The sequence below is a fragment of the Poecile atricapillus genome, chromosome 1 (assembly GCF_030490865.1).
Source record: "Poecile atricapillus isolate bPoeAtr1 chromosome 1, bPoeAtr1.hap1, whole genome shotgun sequence".
Lineage (NCBI taxonomy): Eukaryota > Metazoa > Chordata > Aves > Passeriformes > Paridae > Poecile > Poecile atricapillus.
In genome coordinates, this window is record NC_081249.1 from 167065139 (window position 1) to 167073900 (window position 8762).

The window sequence follows — 8762 nt, forward strand, 5'->3', positions numbered from 1 at the left end:
TACTTTTTTTCTTCCTGTCCCCTTCCCCCAAGGCTAAAGAGTCTTTAGTTTGGTGGAAAAGTTATTTTTCATTTTTTACCTCACAAAAGAGCTGTAATAGGAGAGTGAGGCTTCAAATCTCATGTTGAGGAGAACTGAGTATGTAGTTTTCTGTTTTGAGAAGCCAAAGTTAAAAGAAAATTGAATCAGATTTTTTTCAGAAGAAGGATATCATTTTGTCCGGTCAGCTGTTATGAGTTTGTTTTCCCAAACTGCTGAGTTCAGCTGGAACTTTAGTTGCTTGGTCTCTTTGAAAATTAGGCCTGGGGCTTCCAGATCCAGGCAAAGGGCCATGGTGGTTTATATAGTAACTCTGACACAGAGGATGAAATAGAGCCTCTCTCTTTCCAAGGGACCTTCTTACTTCAAGGACTTCAGGACTATGAGTACTGAACCCTTGCTGTTTAAAGTCCTTTCTGCTTTGAGGTATTCCACTAGGGAGTGCAGCCTCCAAGTTCAGCACAAAGTGATGCAGTCCCAAATAGGGCACTGCATCTGAGTCGCCTCTAGACTATTATCTGACAATATTATTATTTTTTTTTGTGGAGATCATAAAGAGTGCAAGATGAAACCCTTCAACATCTTTCCTAAAGAGTACTGGGAACTGGTATCCTGGGAATATGACAGGAACCTCTCATAAATAAACCTTGAGGTTCATTAGGTAACTAAATCCATATTTCACTGTAGTGTAGTGGGGTTAATACTTCATTCTGTTCACTGTCCTGCTTTGATTGGAATTTCAAATGCTAAATCTCATCTGACCGCTGTAATTTTAACTCCTGGCCTTTATATGTCTGCTTCTAGTTGACCATGCTATGTTGCCATCTTGCTTTTTCGGTTTGGATGTGTCCATTTAAAGCTTCTGAAAACAAATTTAGTCTATTTGGGCATTCAGAAGTTTCCCAGCGAGTGCCAGAGATTGATTTCTGGAGACTTACTTGACTTTGAGATCACATCCTGGAGGATGGTGGTGTTGGACTATAATTGGTTTCTCAGAGTTGATTTTCTCCTCTTATTAGTTCACAGAGCAGTTGAGTAATTCACTCACTTAACTCTAGATTGGTTCCTGAGATTGAAGAGCCTGTCCTTGCACTCATATTTTAAACATCTCCTACCATTTCTTTATAAACAGCCAGCTGAATTATACTAAGTTTGAACCCAAAGTACTTATTTTCTGTACCACATTGAAGCACATCTCAGAGCATCCAGAGTCTAGTGTAGCTTTAAGAGAATACACTGTTCGAAACATGCTGCTTTTGTTGATATGCCCCACTGAAGCTCAGCAAATGTGTATTACCTTTATTACCATGATAACACAAGTCTGTATGCTCTCTGATGAAATCCAAAGAGGCATTTACATTTCTCTTCTGCTTGTAATTAGGGCAGAGCAGACAGGAGACCCTCATCTTTTACATCAGTGTGTACAGGGGTCATGATGCCAGAGCAGGAACTGTGAGACTCTAGGCTTTGTTAATGACTCTGCTGGAGGTGCCTCCTCTAGGACTCAGGTTCTGTTCCCCTCATATCAATGGCTTAGCCTAATTTTTTTAATCAATGAGCTAACACTAATTAACCCACAGAGCAGGGTTTGTCCTTGAGCCTGTTTCTGCAGTGCTAGTGACAAGTGACCAGAGACACTAGGTTTTATTGTGCTATGTGTCCTCCTTGGGAAAATGGGGTATACATGCTGAAAAGCATTTTGCTGTGGTGCTGCTGTCCCAACCAGTGTGCAAAACCTGGGTAGGTTTTAACATGAATGAGGAAAACACTGACATCTGCATGGAGTTGTCTATGTGTGAAATGGCTGTATGTGCTTGGTTTGTAGTCAGTGGTGGTCGGTCAGTCCTGCCAGAGTGGTCCAGAGAGGTGTCCAAGCATCAGGGGCTCACTTCTATTGCTTAAACATATGTGTCTGGTGCCATTTGAGGTGCCCTGGAGTAAGTGGGACATCCCCAGAGAGTTGAAGATTTAGCACAGGACTTTTGCTGTCCTGGAAGCTGCGGACACCTCCACACAGTCAAACCTAGCTGTCTGCTTGAGGGTAGGCTGAAATGATCTCTGGGGTCTGTACCAGCAAACTCTCCCAGTGATCTGACACAGCTTCACCTCCTAAACACCTTCACCTCCTGCTGCATCCAGCCCCTTTTGGCTGAAGATACACGTCTGGCTTCCAGAGACATTTAGAGTTAAATATGTAGGTAAGCAGCTCCATGGGTATTCAGCCTGTTTTTAATAGCTACTCTAGGAGCAAAAGAAGTGCCTTCTGGAAATGCCTTTCATCAAAGTGGCTGCAGAGGGACATTAGGCATGTAGCTGTTTAACTTTCAGGTTAAGAAAGTGAAAAGCATCCCACCTTTGGATGAGATGTAATCCTCTTAACTCCACTGACCCAGAAACAGTTTTGTCCAGTTACCCGCAGGAAAGGCCATACAGGAGACAAAGTAATGATATTCTGAACCTCAGGAGCATCTTGAATATTTCTGAACTTTGCAAAATTATGTTATTAAAGATAGTTGAGTTGGAACTGAGCTATGCACAAGCTAAAAACTTACTGTTTTTTCCTTCTTCAGATAATACTTTGCACCTCTGCAGCCCAAAAGGTCTGTGGAAATTAGCATAATTTCTGACTTTATTTCCCTGGACCATATGAGTCTTCACAACCTGGATGGTGTTTTCTTACCACTTTCTTCTATTTTCATTCTTTTTGAAAGGTAAAAAGACCACAATTTCACTTGGGTTGTTCTGGGAAGCATACAAAACATGATGGCTGCTGTGGGATTGATTGGAGAAGTTTAGTGTGGGAGTAATGACATTTTCAAATTAAGGCTGGCTGACCCAGATGCTCTTTATGAGAGGTATCTCATGAATTATATGGTCAAAGTTTTAAAAGGTGATGTGAGGGGAAAAACTGGGACAACTAAAAAAGTGCAGCGACAGTGAAAGTCTGAGAAGTGCAATAGGGTCTGTATAAATCCACAGTTCATCACCCTGGGGACATTTGAAAGTGGAAGTAATTGTAGAAAAGTAAAAGGAAAGTCTTGAATGGATGTTGTATAAGTTAATTCCGGTGGGATTAATTTTACTTACATCAATGAGAATCTAACTCTTACCAGTGTGGGTTGATGGCTCTGGTGAGAGGGTAATAGTGTCAACTTGATGTATCATTAAACAATATTATTTTGCCTCTATAATTGTCCAAAATCTCATATTTTGCAGCTGCTTTGATTAGATTCAGCTTTTTATCTGTATCTAGGTGGTGCGAATGACTGAAGCTTTGCACAGAGTCCACTCATTTATTCCTGATTTCCATATATATATATATATATATGTATATGGAAAAATGCACATTTATATATCATGTGGAGTCTGTAGAGTTATTGGGATGAAAGAACTAAGCAGATCTTGGCAGTGAGCAGTTTCTTCATGATCACTATTCTGTGCTTAGATCCCTGTAGAGGGGCATGTGTATTTGTTTGGACTTCTAAGGAGATCAAGCAACAAAAGGACGCTGACAATTTAATGTGTGTTTCATGTGGTGCCTTGTTTATAAAGATCCTAAATGACCTTACAATGTGTTATGAAGAGAGCGTAAAACAAATGTGGTGCCAGGAACAGTACCAGGGTGCTGCAGTCCAGCAGGGGATTTGCACAGGACGAAAGCAGGAAGAGTTGAGGTCCCTGGGTCTCGTCTCTCCACGAAGACAAGGCTCCCATAGGCAGTCACCAACACACTCAGGTTTCCCTTCACACCTGCTGGCTGTTGCAGTCAGGAGTGCTGCATGAAGCTGTTAGCAAGGTTTGCTCTGTGCAAACAAACTGCAGTGCTTGGTCTGCCAGGCTGATAGGGCACGACTGCAGCACGAGCCCAGAAGTGAACCCCACTCGGCTGGGGCCAGCCAGCTGCTGCGCTCACGTTCATTTGGGGAATCCTCTTCTGTTGGATGCCTTGTGCTCTTGGGAGAGGCCCTGGCACTCTGTGGTCAGCCATACCTAGTGATAGACCCAGCTGTGTTCCCTGTCTCTAATTGTCATGGCCTGGAGCTTGGAACCGAGCACAGATTATTTCCCTGGATGAATAGTATCCAGTGGTTTCTGGGGAAACGCTCGGGATGGTGTCGCATCCTAGAGAAGCTGCTGAACGCAAGTGCCCAGAAGAAGGTGACAGGAACATTTCTGGCATCCTGAAGTAGGAGATAACTTAAGCAGGTTTTGCAATGTAATTGAAAGTGTGATGCTTCAAGTTAATTCCTCCATCCATGTGCCTCCCTCAGCTCAGCTCTCTGTACTTCTTTCTTTCTTTGAACCAGCACCAGTATATCTTACTTGCAAATTTTCGTAGGCAAAAATTGATTAAAATAACCAGGAATCAAGGACCTCTGCCTTCACATCCACTTCTACTGCTTTTTGTGATTGTTTGAGTTGATTTTTACCCTCCCTTTGCTCCTCCAGATGATGCTGTCACAGATTTAACACATCAGTACGAAGCTTAGGCAGCCTCACTGGTCAGTCATCGTGCCTCAGGGCAGCAGGTGCCTCAGCAGGTGTTATTTGCTGGAAGGAGAGATTTCACTTGGGTTAGGCTGGTGGGAAGAAGAGCTGATGTTGGCAGTGGCATTGGAGGGAAATGATGGTCCCATGCACACTGGGGTTGGCTAATGCTGTCACCAGAAAATGTCCCTCTTTTGGAATTCATCTGACAAGTGAACCCACCTTCACTATTGGTTTGGATCATGACAGGAAAAGAAGCTCTCCTATATAGAAGACATTTCTTGTCCTTTGCTTATGTAAGTCAGAGGTATGGCTTCTGGGCACTCACTGAATGCCTTCTTTTCTCTGTACTTTTCCAGCTCATTTGATACAGTTTTGAATTGGGGGTTGTTGGGTTGTTTTTTTTTAAGGTTTAAAAAAAGGTATATTAATTACACAAATGCTTGGTGGAGAGCAATGCTCATGTCAAAAGGTTTAAGCTTTGGGTTTAATTTGGATGAATGCCTGAAATTTAGCTCTGAACCAGTGGCAGTCTTTGAATTTATAAATACTAATATCCACCTGAGATTCTGGTCCAAAGCAAGAGCAAGACTTTTATTCTGTTCAGGTTCCTCATCTCTGCTTATCACTATAGCAAATTAGGCCTTTTCAGGCAAGCAACAAGTGGTATGACTAACAACCTTGTAGTGCTTATTCCTTCTTCCCAGCAATTTCAGTGAGAGCAGCCAAGGCCTGGCCATTCCAGCCAATGACTTCAAAAAATGTGTGATATTTTTAAGGACTCTTGCAAATTTTAATACAAATTATTTTTGTTTGGGAGTTTGTCTGCTCTCAGCTGGCCCAGATTAACCAAGTATAGGGAACAGGTTCAGGATCCTTCCCATTCCCCAAAACTGCAGGGTGAGTGAGAGCCTATAACAAGTGTTTAACCACAGAAGTCAGTGCCTGGGAACATAGTGATCAAATACGATAAACTGGAGTGATAAATCAGCAGAAGGCATGACAATAGGATAGGATTAACACATTAGTTATGATAAGATTGTAGAAGTTAAAATGTTCATGCATTTAAAAATTAGGAATTTATGTTTATTTGCCATCTTGAATAGGATTTAGAAATGACACTGAACAGATAAGCGAAACCTGGATTTAGGATTTTGTATATGATAAAATTAGGTAACTCAGCAGGGATTTTTTCTGACTAATTGGTAGGACCGTGGGTGGAAAAGTCTGAGGTACTGTGTGCTGTGTAAGCAAGCACGTCTGCTTACTGCACTCGCTCTTCCCCGAAATCATCCTCTGATACCAGTCTGCTGATTCCTGTTCCAACACAGATAAAGTCATGCTGCAATCTCCTGGTAACAGGCTGGCTGGGTGCACTTGGGAATTTTCACCTTACGGTGAAGTCAGGAATAGCACCAAGGCAGGGCAGTTTAAGCTAGCTGGAGGATTCTGTTTCCAGCGTGAAGAAAGACAAGACGGACAAAACGTCACCTTTGTTTCTCCCATACACACTTGGTCTGAGCATGGGGCTGGAGGTGTCTGCAGGAACTCTGTTTTCACCTGCTAAAGGTGAGCAGAACAGGGAGCTTCTTAACCACCCATGATTGAATACAAGATGGAATAGTATTTAATACTTGTATTGAATCTCAGATAATTGCTAAAGTGCTGAACTGCTGTCTCAACTTATCCACACGCAATTAATAATATTGATCACCCCACACTGACCTTGAGAGTTAATAACTGTTTTTTCCCTTAGTTTCCCTTGATTAATGGTGCTTTCTACATGCCAACTTATAATTTTGTCAAGGTGTCATATCACAGGGTCTGATGCTGCAGATACGGAAATGCAAACAATGCTCTCTGCAATGGTTTTTTCTTTGGGACCAATAAGAATATTTATGTCTAAGCTGAGAAAAATAAGTACTTTTTATTTTCACAAGGCTTTGCCTGAGGGAAGCCTATACAAATATTTATGTAATAGCTAAATTACTTGAAATCTGTGTAGGATACCTGAACAAAGATTTGAGGCTCCAAAAGTCAGGCTTTATTTTCTCCATCAAATAATTAGGTGGTTCTTCTCTTCATCTAATGATAAAGCGTTTCTGTTTAAAAAAAAAACAAAAACTTTTCCAAAGTAAACACCCTGGTTAAGACACAGAGAGATAATTGAGGCAATTTGTTTGTCTCATCTTATTTGGAGAGACCTTTAGAAGTCTTTTTGCTCTAGGCAATCTGAACAACATCTTTTTTCTGATTACCTTGAACAAACTGAAGAATTTATTTATGGTAATCTTTTACTAATAGGCTCCCCTGCTTGCCTAATCCTCATTTTACTAGTATTATCTGATAACGAATCAACAGTACTGCTCCTGTTTTGTATGACTTTTTTTTCTCTTAGGCTCCTGCTGCACTATGTGCCTTTTTACTTGTTCATATCCCTCTACTGAGATCCCTAACAGAGGGATCAGAACCACTGCAGGCCTGGAAACAGAGAATGTAGCAAAAAAGGTTCTCCTAAAGTCTCTGAAATATTTTTATTCTCTGCTGCAGAGAAAATAAGACAGATCTGGAATGTGTGAAGTGTCACTCCCAACCCAGAGTTTGGCATCACTGAGGAAAGCTTTACAGTGCTGTTTTATCCAAGAGACACACAGGGAGGGAGTTTGGGGGAAGAAATCCACCTCCACACCAGTTTTCTCACATCAGCACTAACACTCATTGGTGGAGCAGTATGTGGGAGCAGTGTGTGATCATCTCACTGCTCCTTCTGCAGAGCAAATGGAGCACATTGTCCCGTGACAGCCACCACTCAGCACTTCAGCACTGATTGACCTTCCCCACAGACACTTACAACTGCCCCCTTCCTCTGCACAGCTGGCACCATCTGAAGACACCTTATCTTTGTAAAAAGCATCTTGACAAACTCTTCAAACACTGCCTCTTCCCTGCATTTGTACTTTCACCCCCTCCCCATTACATCCTCAGCTAAAGCAGATTATTGCAAAATCAGTTTAAAAAACGCAGCAGTTTTATACTGAAAGATATCTAGAGGGCAGCAAATCCAGAGGGAAATCTCATCCTTCAGCGAAAATGAAACCTCCTCTTTTATTTAATTTCTGAAAAATCAAACACAAAGTTACATAAAGCTTCCCCCCCCCCTTCCCCCCAAAGCAGCAAGAATAATAAGATATCTCTATAAGGCTGAGATATAATCGTACCTGGGAGCAAATTTTTAATTTGATTACAGTCTACAGCACTGGGCAAAGCCTCTAAGTTCAGGTGTGAGTTATGAAGAACTTCTTGGCCATCCATAATCCCATCTGAAAGCAAATGTATTTTTAAAGTGTTGCTGTGTGACATGGAATGTTCCTGAGTTATTTGTGTACAGCTGTGCTTGTTGTGAAGGATATATTTAATTTAGTATTAAGATTGTGTTATCGATTGCAATTTCGTTTTCCTTCATGTTTGGTTCAAATTGTAGTTGGCCAAATAGCAGCTGGGTTCTATTTAACTGTTGGCAATGGAAATCAAGGCTTCTGTGACATCTTGTTTTATTGCATACTGCCTTCTTCAGCACATTTTGACACTCTTTGAAAAGTCTTTCTGCAATTACCCTTCCTAAATTTCATCACCAACAGTTGATGTATACAGTAATAGGGATGTTGGAATCCCTTATTTCTTGTCCCTAATGTTTTATGTTTGGCACTTGAGGTTTGGAAGTTGGCTATCAAGAAGCTGTCAGAATGCTTAAAAAAAACAAAAGGAGAAAGTTTAAAAAAAGCCATGCTAATGGTTTGAGGTTTTACTTAACTTTTGAAACTTTTCACTTTAATTGTGCATGAAAAAATGGCATCTGCATGTTGAAAGATGCAAGTAGAGGCAAATCAGTGCAGCTTTTTGTGGACACTGTCAATAACCACAGGGATAACCAGACAGGCTCCTTTGAGCACACTTGGGAGTACTAATGTGTAAATGTCAGAAGGGACATCTCCCATTCCCCACTTTCTGAACTTGCAAAATGGGGTTAAAAGGTCAGACCTCTGTTGGTCTGACCTTTACTTTTACATTTACTGATGGCAAATGTGGTATGAGAGTGGGTGATTCTTGTGGTCAAGGGACAATGTATTTGCATTGAAATAGGATAGGATGTACAGGGGAGAGAGAGGAGGATTGGGTCTGTGTGATGACTTTTTTTTGCTGGAGACTGTGCATGAAATGAGAAGGATTTATGTGGT